The sequence below is a fragment of the Cervus elaphus genome, chromosome 21, assembly GCF_910594005.1.
Source record: "Cervus elaphus chromosome 21, mCerEla1.1, whole genome shotgun sequence".
Taxonomy (NCBI): Eukaryota; Metazoa; Chordata; class Mammalia; order Artiodactyla; family Cervidae; genus Cervus; species Cervus elaphus.
In genome coordinates, this window is record NC_057835.1 from 43,649,691 (window position 1) to 43,668,938 (window position 19,248).

The 19,248-nt window shown below is 36.3% G+C and overlaps 1 long non-coding RNA gene across 5 annotated transcripts in view; it reads right to left on the minus strand.

Moving 5' to 3' along the window:
• LOC122679038 overlaps nt 1-19,248 on the minus strand; it is a 37,418-nt gene that overhangs the window by 9,180 nt on the left and 8,990 nt on the right. For 2 of the 5 annotated variants that reach the window (XR_006336321.1, XR_006336318.1), the window contains exon 2: nt 13,423-13,523. This is a non-coding gene — a long non-coding RNA (uncharacterized LOC122679038). Of the gene's footprint in view, nt 1-46; nt 1,662-2,296; nt 2,330-5,184; nt 6,345-13,422; nt 13,524-19,248 lie in introns of those variants that run through there. The other 3 variants (XR_006336319.1, XR_006336320.1, XR_006336317.1) reach the window with 3 other exon arrangements.

The following is a 19,248-nucleotide window of genomic DNA, read 5'->3' on the forward strand; positions in this document are numbered from 1 at the left end:
CTGTTGGCAAAGTAATGTCTCTGCTTTTTGATAAGCTATCTAGGTTGGTCATAACTTTCCTTCCAAGGAGTAAGTGTCTTTTAATTTCATGGCTGCAATCACCATCTGCAGTGATTTTGCACTGTGACAGTCCTTAATAAAATATATTTTTTGCTGCTTTAATGACTAACAAGCTCTGACTTTTCTTTGAGAGTTGTGGGCTTGCTTTATGCATGTACTTCAAAACAGTATGTTGTTGTTGAGTCATTAAATCATGTCTGACTCTTCGTGACCCCATGGACTACAGTACACCAGGCTCCCCTGTCCTTCACTATCTCCTGGAGTTTGCTCAAACTCATGTCCATTGAGTCTAAACCACATTTTCATACTTATTACCTTATCTAGTGAGAGACATGGGGCTTCCCCAGTGGCTCAGTGGTAAAGAATCTGCCTGAAATGTACGAGATGCAGGAGAGGAGGGCTCCATCCCTAGGTCAGGAAAATCCCCTGGAGGAGGGCATGGTAACCCACTCCAGTATTCTTGCCTGGAGAATCCCAGGGACAGAGGAGTCTGGTGGGTTACAGTCCATAGGGTCACAAAGAGTCAGACACAGTGGAAGAGACACAAGTGCATGCACACACTAGTGAGAGACAGTCACAACATATATAAATAAATAAACATACAACCATGAATAATATCCAAATTTAGAACAGATGCCTGTCGATAGTCATGTCAACAGAATGCACCATCTTTAACAACCATGAATTCAGAGTCAATTTTTGTGTAAAAATCTATGTTAGTACCAGGTGTCTAGTACATCAAAGCTGGTTAGAAATTTGAGGAGGTGGTGTATCTTGGTGGTGAGGTCGGTGATCCTGTGTTGAGTAATACAGAAGGTCCAGGCTTAATGGAGCTTGTGATTGAGTGGAACAGAAAGAGAAAATACAAGCAGTTTGCTCAATGCAAAATATTGGTACAGATTTCAGTATGTATTTGAAGGAGGTATAGTATGGATTAATAATTTTTAAAATTTTATTGAAGTATAGTTGATTCATAATGTGTTAATTTCTGCTGTACAGAAAATGATTGAGTTATGTATATATGTATATATATATTCATGGATGCATATTAAGAATTGTATTTGTGAGCTTTTAAATAGATTATCAGGAAAAACATCTTTGGATGATCTACATATAAAATGACAGCAAAAGAAGAGAAAGAAATCCAGTCACTTGAAGAGTTGTGGAAAAAATGCTGTGGCTAGTGGATATAGATTTAGCACTTTGGAGGAATGGAGTAAAAACACGGCTACAGTATATTGAATGAAGAGAGGAGAGGCAGGCAATTTTAAAGAAGACAATGCAGAGCCTTTCAAAGAATTTGGAATTTTGTTCTTTCGGTAAAACACACGACAGGGATTTACGAAAAGAGGTAGCATGGTCCCATTTATGTTTAGAGAAAATTCTCTGCTTTGAGCTGAAGAGCGCAGGGGCCATGAATGGTAGTTTGAAGGAAGGGTGGATACAGAGGGAGTTTAGGGAGCCTTCACTGCAAACCTGATAATGGTCTGGATGCACCTCGGAGAAGCCAAAATTAGACGTTACAAACGGCCAGAGAATTTAACAGAAGAAATATTCAAAGCTGAAAAGCAGCCAGGAAGGTCAGCAAAAGCCTGAAGCACCTGGGGTGGAGGACACAAACAAAGAATGGATGGTTTAAGTAGTAAATGGAAGGCCTGCATTTCTGTTTTATTTTATGATAAAATGCTTTATTTTATGATTAAAATTCAACCTATATCTCAGAGGCAGAATGCATGAATCCTTAAATCATAACACTTATTTGTGACAATATAATTACAGGATTGCAGTGTATAATCATATAGAAGGAAAAAACCCTGATACACGTTGATGGATATAACATGAAGTTTAATAGTGTGAGCACTAGTTTAAGAACTAGATTGATTAAAAAATTTCCCCAAGCCTCACCGTATTATAGTAAACAGGTTATAATTCTTCAAATTGAATTGTTTTGAAGAGCACTATATTTTAAAATATGGAGTATTGAAGCTAAGATTGAAACTAAGTATGAAGCTAAGATTGGCTATGGGAGCCAGTGAATCTAGTCCTAATGTCATGCTCCTTATCTCAGAAATGGAGGCATCAGCCTCCATAGGCAGTCTCTGTGAAGAGCTGCCATCCCTCATGGAGGAATTTCAGTCTCTATGGAGACTGCCTCCATTTCAATCCCAGTCAATTAGAGGTGAAAGGTATTCCATTTGCAGTCACCTAAGCCATAGAGTCCACCTATTTTTTTTTCCTTCGTTCTTTCAGTCAAATGATATCTTCTTATCTGAGATGGAAAGAAAAAAGTCAGAATTGTGGTCATTTAATTCGAGCTCATTCAGTTCTAGTTACTCTTTTTCTTTTGTTTCAAATGGCAGCCTTCTCTGTAAATCAGATAAAGAACTGTATCATTATGCTATCATCTTTGAAAGCTCCATAATTGTAGCTTTTCTACCCAAGTCACTGAAATAAAACATCTAATTCTACACTAAATATAAATTTATTTCCAGTTTTACCTGTTGTATTATTTACTTAGGTGATAGTGCTTCCAACCTTTTTCAGAGGTGAGCCTATAGTATAAAGAACTATTTTTTAAATAACACATATTTTCACAAAAGACAATGAAAGCTACACAGATTAGGAGTTACTCTTAGTAGTTCATTAATACTTCCATATATTTTCTTAAGGACATAAAAGACAAATGTTATGATTTTTCTTTAAAATTAGACCAAAAAGCTGGGGGAAAAAGTCACATTGAATTGATTAGATCTAATTAATTTATGTATTGATTAGAGCAATTAAGATTTGTGTAAAATGAGAAGGGATAAAAAAAGAGCAATAAACAATATGAAAATATTTACTAGGGATAATTTACTGCTGAGAGTCTGTTACTGTATTTTTCTCTTTATCCTTGTTCCTCAAGAACAGAGTGGCACTTATGATTGTTAACTTTTGTGATTTCAAGTGACAAAAGCTTGGTTCAAATAGACATTAACTGAAAAAAAAAATTAATGTGGGGAGTCTATTAACTAACTTCAGACATGGCTACATCAAGGGGCTTTTTCATCATTACATCTTCTTTCTCCATTTTTTAAAATGATTTTTCCATGAATGTGACTTCATACTAAGGCAGATGATTCCCTTGAGGTACCATTATGCCTAAGAACATCTTCAAGTTTTCATTCTAAAACTTTGAGTATACATACATATTTTATTTCCTACCAGTTTTATTGAGATATAATTGACATAGAGCACTGTATAAGTTCAAGGTGTACAGCATAATGATTTAACTTACATGCAGCTTGAAATGATTATCACAGTATACTTAGATGAATATCCATAATCTCATACAGATGGGTTTCCCTGGTGGCTCAGATGGTAAAGAATCTGCCTATCAATGCAGGAGAACTGGGTTTGATCCCTGGGTCAGGAAGATCCCCTAGAGAAGGAAATGGCGAACCACTCCAGTATTCTTGCCTGGAGAATTCTGCGGACAGAGAAATCTAGTGGACTGGGGTCGCAAAGAGTCAGGCATGACTGAGCGACTAACACTTTCACTTTCATACAGATACAAAATTAAATAAAATTATTATCCTGTTATGAGAACTCAGAATTTACTCTCTTTACAACTTGCATATATAAATAAGCACTGAATTGTGTTTATCATGTTGTATATTACATTCCTAATACCCGTGTATCTTATAACTAGAAGATTGTACCTTTTGACCACCTTCACTCAATAACCCCTCCCTCCAACCTCTCAGCTCTGGTAACCACAAATCTGATCTCTTTTTCTATAGGTTTGTATGTTTGTTTTTCAGTTAAATGACCTGCAACATTATGTTTGTTCCTTTTACGTGATTTGGTATTTCTATATATTTAAAAATTATCACCATGATAAGTCTAGCCATAGTATGTCACCATGTAGATATTACACCATTATTGACTATATTTCCCACACTGTACATATCACGTCAGTGACTCATTTATTTTGCAACTGGAAGTTTGTACCTCTTAATCTCCTTCATCTATTTCTTCCTCTCTCCTCCCCTGCTCGCTGATAAACACTGGTTTGTTCGCTGTATCTATAACTCTGTTTCTGTTTTGGTATGTTGTTTCATTCATTTTTGTTTTAGAGTCCACATATATGTGAAATTATACAGTATTTGCCTTAGTATAACTTATCTCATTTAGCCGAATACCCTCTAGGTCCATTCATGTTGTCACAAGTAGCAAGATCTCACTCTTATTTTTTTAGCTATATGTGTATATGAGCTGGTCAAAAGGTACAATCTTCTAGTTATAAGATACACAGGTAATAGGGATGTAATATGCAACATGATAAATGTAACCTTCATGCTGCTTTTGTTATTTATGAAACAAAATAATAAATATATCATGTAGAACAAGCAGAGAATGCAGTGTGGGCTAGGTTCAGTTCAGTTCAGTTCAGTATCTCAGTCGTGTCCGACTCTATGTGACCCCATGAACTGCAGCAAGCCAGGCCTCCCTGTTTTGGAGGCCAGCTCTTGGAGCCTACACAAATTCATGTCCATTGAGTCGGTGATGCCATCTAACCATCTCATCCTCTGTCATTCCCTTCTCCTCCTGCCCTCAATCTTCCCCAGCATCAGGGTCTTTTCCAATAAGTCAGGTCTTCTCATCAGGTGGCCGAAGTATTGGAGTTTCAGCTTCAACATCAGTCCTTCCAATGAACACCCAGGACTGATCTCCTTTAGGATGGGCTGGTTGCATCTCCTTGCAGTCCAAGGGACTCTCAAGAGTCTTCTCCAACACCACAGTTCAAAAGCATCAATTCTTCAGAGCTCAGCTTTCTTTATAGTCCAATTCTCACATCCATACATATGGAAGTGTTATTTTTCTGAGATAGTCATCAAAATAAGAAAGATTAGACATGACCCTGTTAACTCCTTCTGAAAAGGAATGAAAAAGCCTGGATTTTTAATTTGAGTAACATGTGACACTATTTGAAATGGATAGAAATGGAGACATCAAGTGCTCTGGTTATACACACTGAATTTGATATACCTAGACACATATATGTAGTAATAACAAGCTGCGAGTTTTATATTAAAATCTGGTCTTCATTCAGATAATATGTAAGGGTTGTTTTCTTTTATGTTTTTTTTTTGTGTGTTTGTTTTTAATAAGAATTACAGCTGTTTATTTTTTTAAGATTTATTTATTTATTTTTGGCTGTAATGGGTCATCTTTGCTGCATGCGGGTTTTCTCTAGTTGTGGCGAACTGGGACTACTCTCTGGTTGTGTTGTGTGGGCTTTTTATTGTGGGGCTCTTCTTGTTGTGGAGCACAGGCTCAATGCTTGCAGCTCATGGACTCTAGAGCGTGGGCTCCGCAGCTGTGGTGCATGGGCTTAGTTGCTCCAAGGCATATGGGTTCTTCCCAGATCAGGGATCAAACTGGTGTCTCCTTCAGTGCAAGATTCTTAACCACTGGACCACTAGGAAACCACAGGGCTGGAGTTTTAAAGATGCCAATTTGGAAATTGTCAGCTCAAAATAAAAGTATTTTTGTAGAAAAAAGATTAAATTATAATTTTTACATGTTTTTGTTCTAGATTTTTCCCACTCTAAAAGGTATTATGCAGCCTGAGACACACCTATACCAATGCCTTATTGAAACGAAAAGTGAAATTTTAATTTAAAATAGTTTTATGGACTAAAGCACAAAGAAATAAAGGATTGTAAGTGTGATAATAACCAAAAAATTTTCAAAAAATAGTTTTATTAGGAGCATTTACTTAATTCTTAGGACTATAAATATAATAAGAAAAAAGGTAAATTACTTTAGATATATAATTCTTAAATTCAGGAGTTAAAAGAATTACATTCAAGCCTTACCTTTTATTTTGTTTTAACTTTTTTGAAAGTCTGTATTGCTTCAATTCTATAAATGTAAGCAATGCAGTACTGCTCATGTCGCTAATGGAGCTTGAAATTAGGGCAGCAGCTTTTCTATCGGCATCATGATGATGTCAGCAATTCACATGAAAAATGAAACATAACCAGTACAACTTCTCTAGCCACAAAAAATAGCCAGCTTTCCATATTTGAAACTGGCTGACCATACCCAATAATATATGGTGCAGGAAAAGAAAATATTCTTTTTTCTGGGCTCTGCAAAACCAGTACCACATTTGCTGATGAAGAATCCTGTGACGATATGCATTTAGTGAAGGAAAACAAAACAAACAGAAAACTTACATTCAACTCCAAGGTCTATGTTGCAAAATTTAATGCCAGCTCTAGGTCTACATATCACTGTAGGAAGTAGAGTTTGGTAATTATTGGCATTTGATCAATCCCACTTATAAAACTACTAATGACTTTTCAACAAAAATTATATTTTAATCATGAATTATTCAATTTTTCTATATTTCATTTCTAAAAAATATGCAATAACTCAATCTCAATCAAAAAATAAACTACCATGGCCAAACAACAAAAACACTGAAATAAATTCTCAAAATTAAAAAAACAAAATTATTTAGGTATTTCAGAACCAAGAACATTATTGATTGACATAAATTATGTATATAACGTCACATTAACTTTCTCTTATTTTTAAAAGAGGACTTTTAGTGAAAATAAAAATTTTGTACAGAAAAATTATAAATCTATAAATAAAAAGCAACATAAATCTATTGCAAGGCTCTATGATAGTGATCATTATGCAGGGATTGGTTCTCAAACTACAACACATGTGAAATGTAGCTGTGAATTTATATAGATAGCTGTGAAGTTATATAACTGATAATTAATTGCCATGAGGGAATGAAGTAACCTATTTCTTATGAAGTTTGTAGAGCATTTTTGTACCAGTTCCTAAACCGATTTCTGGTGAAGCTTGGGTAGCTACTGTGTATTGTAGCAGATTTTTATCTACTGAATGTGGATTTAAGGTTTGGAAAACACCCAATGGACTAAGGGTCAGGTTATAGAATATTTCTTCACTAGACATAAAGTATGAATCTGAGATATTGAAATTGAGTTATGGCCCATAAGAATTCATATTGAGACTTCCTGATGCTGTATCTTTAGTTCAACCACATTGACTGTCTATATTAATATAAACATCTCCCTCTCTCTCACTCTCTCCCTTAAACTGAGATCAGCAAGATATAATGTGAGAAATATTATCAGATACTTTGCATTTCAGAATAACTTCTCTTATTCACAGAATAATTCTCTAGTTGCCTAGATAAGATGGTGTCCAGGAAATGTATAAGAACACTTTAAATGACATGTAAGTCTAGTGATCCTACTTGAAAATCAATCCAACAGTAAAATCAGATTACATTTATATAAAATGCATAGCCAAAACCACTTTCCTTAAATTTCAATGATAGAATATCACTTCTTGAAGCTGTGAAGTTTCTACTGTGTTGGAAGTTTATAAAAACAAAAATGTATAGTAAATGTTGTTTGAAAAAAATTCTAAACATATTAAGAAAATAGTGAAACAACCGTTTTAGCCAAGCTAGAGAGAAAATAGTTGCTGTACAGGGAATTTTACATTGGTTAAGAGCATGAGTTTTTTTTTTTTTTTTAAGGTTTCTAATGATAGGAAATTCATGGTTCATGTATTGCTGAAGCCTGGCTTGGAGAATTTTGAGCATTACTTTACTAGCATGTGAGATGAGTGCAATTGTGTGGTAGTTTGAGCATTCTTTGGGATTGCCTTTCTTCAGAATTGGAATGAAAACTAACCTTTTCCAGTCGTGTGGCCATTGCTGAGTTTTCCAAATTTGCTGGCATATTGAGTGCAGCACTTTCACAGCATCATCTTTCAGGATTTGAAATAGCTCAACTGGAATTCCATCACTTCTACTAGCTTTGTTCACAGTGATGCTTTCTAAGGGCCACTTGACTTCACTTTCCAGGATGTCTGGCTCTAGGTAAGTGATCACACCATGGTGATTATCTGAGTTGTGAAGATCTTTTTTGTATAGTTCTTCTGTGTATTCTTGCTACCTCTTCTTAATATCTTCTGTTTCTGTTAGGTCCATACCATTTCTGTCCTTTATCGAACCCATCTTTGCATGGAATGTTCCCTTGGTATCTCTGATTTCCTTAAAGAGATCTCTAGTCTTTCCCATTCTGTTGTTTTGCTCTATTTCTTCCCATTGATCACTGAGGAAGGCTTTCTAACCTCTGTTATTCTTTGGAAGTCTGCATTTGAATGGGTATATCTTTCCTTTTCTCCTTTGTTTTTCACTCCTCTTATTTTCACAGCTATTTGTAAGGCCTCCTCCGACAATCATTTTGCCTTTTTGCATTTCTTTTCCGTGGGGTAGGTCTTAATCCCTGTCTCCTGTACAATGTTATGAACCTCCATCCAAGCTGGTTTTAGAAAAGGCAGAGGAACCAGAGATCAAATTGCCAACATCCGCTGGATCATTGAAAAAGGAAGAAAGTTCCAGAAAAACATCTATTTCTGGTTTATTGACTATGCCAAAGCTTTGACTGTGTGGATCACAATAAACTGTGGGAAATTCTTCAAGAGATGGGAATACCAGACCACCTGACCTGCCTCTTGAGAAACCTATATGCAGGTCAGGAAGCAACACTTAGAACTGGACATGGAACAACAGACTGGTTCCAAATAGGAAAAGGAGTACATCAAGGCTGTATAATGTCACCCTGCTTATTTAACTTATATGCAGAGTACATCATGAGAAATGCTTGGCTGGAAGAAGCACAAGCTGGAATCAAGATTGCCAGGAGAAATACCAATAACCTCAGATATGCAGATGACACCACCCTTATGGAAGAGAGTGAAAAGGAACTAAAAAGCCTCTTGATGAAAGTGAAGGAGGAGAGTGAAAAAGTTGGCTTAAAGCTCAACATTCAGAAAACTAAAATCATGGCATCTGGTCCCATCACTTCATGGGAAATAGATGGGGAATCAGTGGAAACAGTGTCAGACTTTATTTTTGGGGGCTCCAAAATCACTGCTGATGGTGATTGCAGCCACGAAATTAAAAGATGCTTACTACTTGGAAAGAAAATTATGACCAACCTAGACAGCATATTGAAAAGCAGAGACATTACTTTACCAACAAAGGTCCATGTAGTCAAGGCTATGTTTTTTCCAGTGGTCATGTATGGATGTGACAGTTGGACTGTGAAGAAAGCTGAGTGCCGAAAAATTGATGCTTTTGAACTGTGGAGTTGAAGACTCCTGAGAGTCCCTTGGACAGCAAGGAAATCCAACCAGTCCATCCTAAAGGAGATCAGTCCTGGGTGTTCATTGGAAGGACTGATGCTGAAGCTGAAACTCCAATACTTTGGCCACCTCATGCAAAGAGCTGACTCATTAGAAAAGACCCTGATGCTGGGAGGGATTGGGGGCATGAGGAGGAGGGGACGACAGAGGATGAGGTGGCTGGATGGCATCACCGACTCGATGGATATAGTTTGAGTAAATTCCAGGAGTTGGTGATGGACAGGGAGGCCTGGCGTGCTGCAATTCATGGGGTTGCAAAGAGTCGGACACGACTGAGCAACTGAACTGAACTGAATGATAGAAAGCAATCTATAAACATTTCACAGAACAATAATTTGATGGTTGACTTTTTCTTTCTTCTCATAGACCTTTCTTTAGTATACCAGGCTTCTTTTATTTACCTTGAGTTCTGTATACCTCTGCACTTCAGTCACCATATATTTAGTCAGTGTAGACTGTACTAGAATTGAATCTTTTCATTTGGCCAGAATTGGCTGCTCACCAAAAATGTTTGTAATACTTCTATTTGCATGATGAGAATGTTTCCCTTGATATACATTTTGTGGGCTTTTCCTTTCCTCCTCTACTGCTTTTATATAACATGAACATAGAGAACAGGTCCTTTTCTTCAGCTTTATTGAGATACCATTGTTACGTATTACAGTATATAGCATAACATTGTTTAAGATGTACAAAACCCAATTCAATATACTTATATATTGTGAAATGATTACCACAATAAGTGAGTTAACACATCTATCACCTCACATAGGTGTGCGTGTGTGTGTGTGTGTGTGGAACATTTAAGATCTACTCTCTTAGCAATATTTAAGTATATAATAGAGAATTTTCAGCTATAGTCATCATGTCACATATTGGATCATTAATATTTATTCACCTTGTAACTGGAAGTTTGTACCTTTGGATCAGCTTCCCTATTTCCCTTGTCCAAAGGCCCTGACAATCACCAATTTATATTCTCTTTCTACACGTTCATATAATTTGGATTCTACATATAGATCATACAGTGTTTTTCTCTGTCTCACATATTTTACTTAGAGTAATGCCTGCATGATTCATCACTGATATCACAAATGGTGGAAGTGAAAGTAAAAGTATTAGTTGCTCAGTCATGTCCGACACTTTGCAACCCCATGGACTATAGCCCACCAGGCTCCTCTCTCCATGGGATTTTTCCAGGCAAGAATACTGGAGGGGTAACCATTCCCTTCTCCAGGGATTCTTCCTAACCCAGCGATCCATCCTAGATCTCCAACATTGCAGGCAGACTCTTTACCATCTGAACCACTGGGGCAGGGGGTGGGGTGTGTAGGATGTAGGGTGAGGGGGATAGCAGGTGGCAGGGGTGGGGGGGAGAGGGACCATACAGAAGGTTGAGCACTGAAGAACTAGTGTTTTTGAACTGTGGTGTTGGAGAAGACTCTTGAAGACACTTGGGAGTCCCTTGGACCGCAAGAAGATCAAATCAGTCAGTCTTAAAGGAAATCAATCTTGAATATTCATTGGAGGGACTGATGCTGAAGGGTTCCCCACCATGGTCCAACTCTCACATCTGTACATGACTACTGAAAAGATCATAGCGTTCACTAAACGGACCTTTGTCAGAAAAGTAATGCCTCTGCTTTTTAATACACTGTCTAGATTTGTCATAGCTTTTCTTTCAAGGATCAAGAGCCCTTTAATTGCATGGCTACAGTCACCATCTGCAGTGATTTGGGAGCCCCACAAAATAGTCTTTCACTGTTTCCATTGTCTCCCAGTCTGTTTGCCATGAAGTGATGGGATCAGATGCCATGGTCTTAGCTTTATGAATGTTGAGTTTTAAGCCAGCTTTTTCACTCTCCTCTTTTACCTACATCAAGAGACTCTTTAGCTCCTCCTAACTTTCTGATTACTTAACTTATATGTGGAGTACATCATGAGAAACTCTGGACTGGATGAAGCACAAGCTGGAATCAAGATTGCCAGGAGAAATATCAATAACCTCAGACATGCAGATGACACCACCCTTATAGCAGAAATTGAAGAGGAATTAAAGGACCTCTTGATGAAAGTAAAAGAGGAGAGTGAAAAAGTTGGCTTAAAGCCCAACATTCAGAAAACTAAGATCATGGCATACGGTCTCATCACTTCATGGCAAATAGATGAGGAAACAGTAGAAACAGTGGCTGACTTTATTTTGGGGGGCTCCAAAATCACTGCAGATGGTGATTGCAGCCATGAAATTAAAAGACGCTTACTCCTTGGAAGGAAAGTTATGACAAACCTAGATAGCATATTGAAAAGCAGAGACATTACTTTGCTAATAAAGGTCCATGTAGTCAAGACTATGTTTTTTCCAGTGGTCATGTATGGATGTGAGAGTTGGACTGTGAAGAAAGCTGAATGCCAAAGAATTGATGCTTTTGAACTGTGGTGTTGGAGAAGACTCTTGAGAGTCCCTTGGACTGCAAGGAGATCCAACCAGTCCATCCTAAAGGATATCAGTCCTGGGTGTTCATTGGAGGGACTGATGTTGAAGGTGAAACTCCAATACTTTGGCCACCTCATGGAGGAGCTGACTCATTTGAAAAGACCCTGATGCTGGGAAAGATTGAGGGCAGGAGGAGAAGGGGACAACAGAGGATGAGATGATTGGATGGCATCACCAACTCAATAGACATGAGTTTGGGTAAACTCCGGGAATTGGTGATGGACAGGAAAGCCTTCTGTGCTGTGTGGTTCATGGGGTCACAAAGAGTCGGACATGACTGAGCAGCTGAACTGAAACTTTCTGCCATAAGGGTGGTTCATCTGCATATTTGAAATTATTGATGTTACTCCTGGCAATCTTCCTTCCACTATATACTCAGAAATGAGATTGCTGGATCATGTGGTAGTTTTATTTTCATTTTTTTGAGGACCCTCTATGATGTTTTCTATTGTGGTTGCACCATTTTACATTCCCAACCACAGTGTTCAAGGCTTCCCTTTTCTGTACATCTTAGCCAGTACTTGTAATCTTTTGTCTTTTGATAATAGAAATCTTAACAGATGTGAGTCAATATTTCATTATAGTGCTTATTTGCATTTCCCCAGTGATTAGTGATGTTGAATACTTTTTCACATACCTGTTGGTCATTCATTTATCTTCTTTAGAAAATGTCAATTCAGGTCCTTTGTCCTTTTTTTTTAATTGACTTATTTGGTTTTCTTGCTATTGAGTTGTATGATACATATTTTGGATGTTAACTCTTTTTATATTTTGGATCTTAACCCCTTATCAAATATATGGTTTGCAGTTTTTCTCCCATTTACCTTTTCATTTTGTTGACTATTTCTTTCATTTCACATATGATTTTTATCTTTAAAGTTTAATTTATTTTTAAGTGGATGATAATTGCTTTACAATATTGTGTTGATTTCTGCAATACATCAACATGAATCAGCCATAGGTATACATATGTCTCCTCCCTCTTGAAAATTCCTCCCACCTCTTACCCCATCCTACTCTTCTAGATTGTCACAGAGCACTGGTTTGTCTCCCTGAACCATACAGCAAATTCTCACTGGCTATCTATTTTATATGTGGTAGCTTATATATTTCCATGCTACTCTTTCCATTTGTCCCACCCTCTTCTTCCCCCATTGTGACCTGTCTGCTGGGCAGAAATGGAGATACAGATGTAGAGAACAGACTTGTGGACACAGTGGGGAAAACAGAAGCTTCTTAGTTTGATATAGTCCCACTTTCTTATTTTTGCTTTTGTTGCTTGTGCTTTGGGTGACATATCCAAAACAATGTTGTCAAGAGCTTTTTGTTGCAAAAGAGCTTTTTTTTTCCTATGTTTTCTTCTAGAGGTTTTATGACTGAGGTCTTGTGTTTTAGTCTTCAATCCATTTTTAGCTATTTTTTGTGAGTGGGGTAAGATATTCAATTTTATTTATTCATTTTTTGTATGTGCACATTCCATTCTCCAAGCATTGTTGAGGAGACCTCCCCTCCCCCATTGATAATTCCACAAGTGGCTTGCAAACTAGAAAAATAGAAATTAAATTATTTCTGTTTGAATGACATGATGTTGTATATAAAAAACTGTAAAGACCCACCAAAAAACTGCTAGTTGTAATAAATGATTTCTATAAAATTGGAGAATACAAAATCAGCATACAGAAATCAGTTGTATTTTGATACATGGATAACAAACCATCTGAAAAACAAAGAAAAAAATCTCATTTAAAATAGTACAAAAAACTATACAATATTTAGAAATAAATTTAACCAGAAAGTTAAAGATCTGTACACTGAAAAGTATAAGGATTTAATGAGAGAAATTGAAGAAGACACAAACAAATGGAAACACATCTCATGCTCATTGGTGAGAATAATTAACATTGTTAAAAGGTCCATACTACCCAAAGCCATCTATCGATTCAATACAATCCTTATGAAAATTGCAATAACTTTTTTTTCAAAAAAACAGAAAAAAATCTTAAAATTTATATGGGACCACAAAAGACTCCACGTAATTAAAGAAATTTGATCAAGAATAGAGCTGGAGGTATCATGCTTCCTGATTCCAATTTATATTACAAAGCTATAGCAATCAAACAATATGGTAAGGGCATAAAGCAGACACACATATGAATGAAACAGTCTTGGGAGCCCAGAAATAAAGGCACACATTTACAGTCAACTAACCAAGAATACTCAGTGGGAAAAAGGATAGTCTCTTAAATAAAAGTCTTTTTTTTTTCTTTTTTTCTTTTTTTAGTTTAAAGTTTTTCCTTCCCAGGTGGCTCATTTGGTATCTGCTTGCCAATGTAGGAGACATAAGAGACCCAAGTTCGATCTCTGGGTTGGGAAGGTCCCTTGGAATAGGAAATGCAACACTCTCCAATATTCTTTCCTAGATAAACCTATGGACAGAGGAACCCGGTGGGCTACAGTCCATGGCGTCACAGAGTCAGACACAACTGAGCAACTGACTACAGACAGTTATTCTAACAAAATTAAATTATAGCTAATTTTTAAAAATCTTCTATGTAACTTTTTCAAATAGTTCATCTCTTTTTTTTCTTTCAGTTCATCTCTTTTTATATTCTTCATCACATTCAATTTATTCTCTCTATGATAATCACACAATTTTGGTATTTTGTTTTTTCCTTTAAGTTGTCTTAATTTCCCATTATCCATATTACTTTATAGGCATTTTTCCACAGTTGTCTTTCCAAACCATCATATTTATTATGTCATTTTGTTTCTATGTCTTATTTTATACAGATTATCTTCTTAGGGTATTCTAAAGGGTATTCTAAACTTCGTATATTTTTTGAAAAATTTTCACCTACCACTGTCATTACATTTTCCTGTATATATATAATATTGAATACAGTATGAGATGGGAAGAGGTAAAGTTCCCTCCAAAAGCTTGGATTACTGTAGTGGTTGACAGAGATTCAATCCTCAGGCAAATGCTTTACTCAGATAGATTCTTAAGAAATAGAAGGTAGACTGCTCCATCAGAGAGCTTAGTACCAGGAATCATGACGGGAATGTTAAAAATGCAGAGTGAGCGTGTTATGTAAAAGATGAACCTACTTAACTTAATTTGAATTATCCATTTACTTATGTTTTCAGAAGTGTCCTATCAACTAATAGCAGGTTTTGATATACCGTGTGTGAGTGATTTCCATCACTCACTTCAACAGCAACTAATCTATCATGCAGTTTCATAGATGTATATTGTCTCAATCTTTAGACAGGTATTTGGTTATTCAGCATTCTGTAAAGAGATTTATCAAAGTCTCCCATGTTCAAGGTCATTTATGACTTATAGTACAAGCAGCAGAATTTGAACATTTTAAAACCTTCTTCCAGCCCATATGGTTTACTTAGAATATATTGTATGTTTTCCCTTCTTTCACTTTCTACCTTTGTTTTCTCCTCTTTAAGGATATCCTGGTATTACACATATTTTTGTCAAATCTTAAAAGGCTGATCAATAGTGAAATGATGATTCTCCTTTATTTTCTATCCAATTAATGGTCAATACCTATATTTTACACAAAAAAACTGCCCCAAGAAAACTACTTATTTCTTTTAATGGGAGTCATTGGTTTTTATGTGCTACAGCATTTTTCTCTAGACTGTAATTATACATCTCAATAACATATATAATAATTTTTATTTCATTTACAATCCTAAGAAAAGAAAGGAAGGTGTCCATGACTTCTATAGTGCTGTGGAAAACTGGTTCATATAATAAACAGACAGCCGCTTTGAGTTGTAACCTGTAAAACCTGATAGATAAAGATCAGGAAAGGACGCCAGGTTAGAGAAGGGCCACCTTCTGTAATTGAAGCTAACAACTCATTACTGACATGATTAAGGTGCCTCCCAGAAGTCATTAATAAATGTAAATGAAGATGGAAATTTTAAAATTTTAATATGAAAAGGGAGTATGTCGAAATGAGAAAGAAAGATATAATAACAGGTACAAACTCAGTGATGATCATCATCAAAGAGCCTACGGGGGGGGAAACCAAAATTTGAGGAAGAACATATGAGTAGTTCTCGAGAACAGTCCGTAGAATGAGTATGCCCTAATTCTAAATAATAAGAAGTACACCAAAATTTGTAGTTTATAATTCATTAGATTACCATGGTTGATAAAAATCACCCTTATGAAACTTCTTAATTCTCAGGAATTGATCCTGTATTTACCAAGCAACTTAATATTTTGGGAGGGAAAAAAAAAAAATCTTGAAATGGCCTATTTAAAAAGAAATGTGTATGATCAATGCTTATGTTTTCTTTAAATATATTTAGTTTATATTGAGAAAATTAAACATCATTGATTTTCAACTTTATAAATCTGTCTCCTAAATAAATGAGTACATGCTTGTTTATAGAGAGTTTTTTCATCAGGACCTAACCAAAGAGACTCCCTAAGTAGATAAGTAGAGATAGAATATAGAAATTCAAATTTGTTTCTCTACTCCGTCAACATTGATTCCACGCTTATTGAGGCATTTGACTTTACCTTTTTCTTCTTATTAAGAATTTCTCTACCTCAAATGATGCTATGAATAGTAGTATGAGGGAAAACAATACTTTTAAATATGGGAATTGCTACATAAAGCAAGGAATTGTCATTGTTCATATATTTAACATTGGTGAAATTTCATAGAATCAAGTCTCCATCTCTGCAAATGGGCATAATGATGGAAAATCTAAATATGCAACCTTCTTAAATCTACCCTGTGATAGCACTCCATGGAGATTTGGAACCTAATACTTCACAAGATGAAAGAATAGTTAAAGAAATGTATAGAATTCCTTCAAAAAGAAAGACCACCACTGATACTTGTATAAAAGAAACAAGGGATGAAAAGTTAGAAAATATTAGATTCTCACTTATTAAGTGTGCACTAGAAGTTACAACACCTTTCCCTTGCCTCCTGTGCTCTCTGCATCCATCAAGCATCACTAATCTTTCCTTCAACTTTTTGTAACAAATTTTAGGAACCATCTAGAATATATGATTCATGAATACAATTAATTTCTTTTGCTCATTGATGTATCTACAAAAGTTACTAAAAAAAAAAAAAAAAAAAAAGGAACCCAGCACAAAATTCAATCATTTTTGAGGGAATGCCCAAATAAATTTAGTCATGGTAAGGAAGCCAATATCCTCCCTTTTAATCCTTTGCAACAACTATGGAAGATCGAAACAAAAATGCAAACATGGGTTTGCATGGCAGCAGAGAAAGACCATGATGGTATTTTGGCAGATAAAAGGCCATTATAACCTGTGTTTTGTCCTTTTAAACCTCCTTAGTTACTACAAAGCAGGTAAACTAGATTATTCAGGTAATATCACTTACGATTTGTCTTTAATACTACATCTTGCATTTGAAAGAAATTGGTAGAAACAAAATTGCAAAGTAGTATAACTAGTATGAAATCACTTTCTTCGAAAGTAAAGAGAGATAACAACGCATCTATACATTTTTATAGATATATTCTATTTTCTAGCTGCTGGACATTCTGCATGTTATTTGACTTCATCACCTATAAAATAAGGATATTAATATTGCTCATATCTGATTGCTAGTAAATGAATGATGACCTACAAACCTTTCAGAACTAACACCCAGAAAAGATGTCCTTTTCATTATAGGCGACTGGAATGCAAAAGTAGGAAGTCAGGAAACACCTGGAGTAACAGGCATATTTGGCCTTGGAGTACGGAATGAAGCAGGGCAAAGGCTAATAAAGTTTTGCCAATAGAACACACTAGTCATAGCAAACACCCTCTTCCAACAACACAAGAGAAGACTCTACACATGGACATCACCAGATGGCCAACACCGAAATCAGATTGATTATATTCTTTGCAGCCAAAGATGGAGAAGCTCTATACAGTCAGCAAAAACAAGACCAGGAGCTGACTGTGGCTCAGATCATGAACTCCTTATTGCCAAATTCAGATTAAATTGAAGAAAGTAGGGAAAACCACTAGAACATTTAGGTATGACATAAATCAAATCCCTTATGATTATACAGTGGAAGTGAGAAATAGAATTAAGGAACTAGATCTGATAGACAGAGTGCCTGATGAACTATGGACGGAGGTTCGTGACATTGTACAGGAGACAGGGATTAAGACCATCCCCATGGAAAAGAAATGCAAAAAAGCAAAATGGCTGTCTGAGGAGGCCTTACAAATAGCTGTGAAAAGAAGAGAAGTGAAAAGCAAAGGAGAAAAGGAAAGATATTCCCATCTGAATGCAGAGTTCCAAAGAATAGCAAGGAGAGATAAGAAAGCCTTCTTCAGTGATCAATGCAAAGAAATAGAGGAAAACAACAGAATGGGAAAGACTAGAGATCTCTTCAAGAAAATTAGAGATACCAAGGGAACATTTCATACAAAGATGGGCTTGATAAAGGACAGAAATGGTATGGACCTAACAGAAACAGAAGATATTAAGAAGAGGTAGCAAGAATACACAGAAGAACTGTAAGAAAAAAGATCTTCACGATCCAGATAATCACAATGGTGTGATCACTCACCTAGAGCCAGACATCCTGGAATGTGAAGTCAAGTGGCCCTTAGAAAGCATCACTATGAACACAGCTAGTGGATGTGATGGAATTCCAGTTGAGCTATTTCAAATCCTGAAAGATGATGCTGTGAAAGTGCTTCACTCAATATGCCAGCAAATTGGGAAAACTCAGCAATGGCCACACGACTGGAAAAGGTTAGTTTTCATTCCAATTCTGAAGAAAGGCAATCCCAAAGAATGCTCAAACTACCACACAATTGAACTCATCTCACACGCTGGTAAAGTAATGCTCAAAATTCTCCAAGCCAGGCTTCAGTAATACATGAACTGTGAACTTCCATATGTTCAAGCTGGTTTTAGAAAAGGCAGAGGAACCAGAGATCAAATTGCCAACAGCCACTGGATCATCTATAAAGCAAGAGAGTTCCAGAAAAACATCTATTTCTGCTTTATTGACTATGCCAAAGCCTTTGACTGTGTGGATCACAATAAACTATGGAAAATTCTGAAAGAGGTGGGAATACCAGACCATCTGACCTGTCTCCTGAGGAACCTGTATGCTGGTCAGAAAGCAACAGTTAGAGCTGGACATGGAACAACTGACTGGTTCCCAATAGGAAAAGGAGTACATCAAGGCTGTATATTTTCACCCTGCTCATTTAACTTATATGGGGAGTACATCATGAGAAATGCTGGGCTGGATGAAGCACAAGCTGGATTCAAGATTGTCAGGAGAAATATCAATAACCTCAGATATGCAGATGACACAACCCTTATGGCAGAAAGTGAAGAGGAACTAAAAAGCCTCTTGATGAAAGTGAAGGAGGAGAGTGAAAAAGTTGGCTTAAAGCTCAACATTCAGAA